Genomic DNA, 1,039 nt, shown 5'->3' with positions numbered 1-1,039 from the left:
CTTTCCAACTTCCTCCCTCTTCCACCCCGAGAGCCGTGGTCAAGCACCAAATCCTAGTGGCCAGCCCGAGGGCAGGGCACCTCTAGCAGCACCGCGAGGAGTCGGGCTGCGCTCGGGCACGCCCGAGTCGCTAAGACTACCCGACCGGCCCCACGGACGGAGCAGGTTTGCTGCCCGCGCTCGCCCACCGTGTGGCCCCGGTGGTGGAGGAGGAGGAGGTCTTGGTCTCTCGCTGTCCTTGGCTCGGGAGCCTGGCAGGTCTGCAGAGCGATCGCAGACGGGACAGGGACCCGAATGCGTCCGAGAGCGTGAACGCAGCGGCTGCCCCGAACCCTCGGCCTGATGTGCACAAGAAAAGCCGAATCTCATCAATTAGTCCCCAGCACAGCTCTGCAAATCCCCGGCATCGAGCCGCACACCAAAGACCGGCTCCTACCGCTCGACCCGCGACTTCCCGGCCGGGCGCTCAGCTCACACGGCGCAGCGGCCTCGGTTCCCGGGCCGGCGCGGGGAACGCGCGCTGCTTCTCCAGCGGCCCAAGACGCTGCACCACCGCGCGCGCCGCATCACGGTCAGGTCCATAGTTCCACTAAGCACTAGCGGACTCCTGGAGGACATCTCCCCAAAATGTGAACCTGCCTTGGGAGAGGACCCGACCCGCTCCGATCGCCACTTCCCGCCGGGCTACAGGCGGGACTGGGCGTGTGTCTCGGCCAACACGTGCGCGGGAAGCGGGTAGGAGGTGGAACGTGTGGCTCCGGCGCCCGTCATCCACGCGTCCCGCCCCCGCCCGGGGAATCCGGAGGTATTTACCTTGCGTTTCTCAGTCCTAGAGTCAGAGTCAGACATTGGGGGGGCGCGGGCCAGGGGAAGGCGCTGAGTTTGTGGCGGTGGGGACGGGGTGAACCGAACAGCCCCAGGCAATGCTGGCCTCAGGGGGCAGAGCGCGCCAGACGTCTGAGAGGACCCGGCGGCGGCGGTAGCGGCGATACGATCCGAGCGGTCAGAGCTCAAAACCTCCTGGAGGCGGCGCGGAGCG

The 1,039-nt window shown here is 67.6% G+C and overlaps 1 protein-coding gene across 6 annotated transcripts in view; it reads right to left on the bottom strand.

Moving 5' to 3' along the window:
• The window catches only part of BCL2L11 (BCL2 like 11), a 42,411-nt gene extending 41,378 nt beyond the window's left edge, over positions 1-1,033 (bottom strand). For all 6 annotated transcript variants that reach the window (XM_006769213.2, XM_006769218.2, XM_015567501.1 and 3 more), the window contains exon 1: positions 814-1,033. The gene's annotated coding sequence lies outside the window, so the exon portion shown is untranslated. The remainder of the gene's footprint in view (positions 1-813) is intronic.
• Between the last annotated feature and the right edge of the window lie 6 nt (positions 1,034-1,039).

The sequence above is a fragment of the Myotis davidii genome, unplaced genomic scaffold, assembly GCF_000327345.1.
Source record: "Myotis davidii unplaced genomic scaffold, ASM32734v1 scaffold744, whole genome shotgun sequence".
In the NCBI taxonomy this organism is placed as follows: Eukaryota; Metazoa; Chordata; class Mammalia; order Chiroptera; family Vespertilionidae; genus Myotis; species Myotis davidii.
Note: the sequence above shows the minus strand (reverse complement) of the source record. Positions and strands in the feature narration are given on the sequence as shown.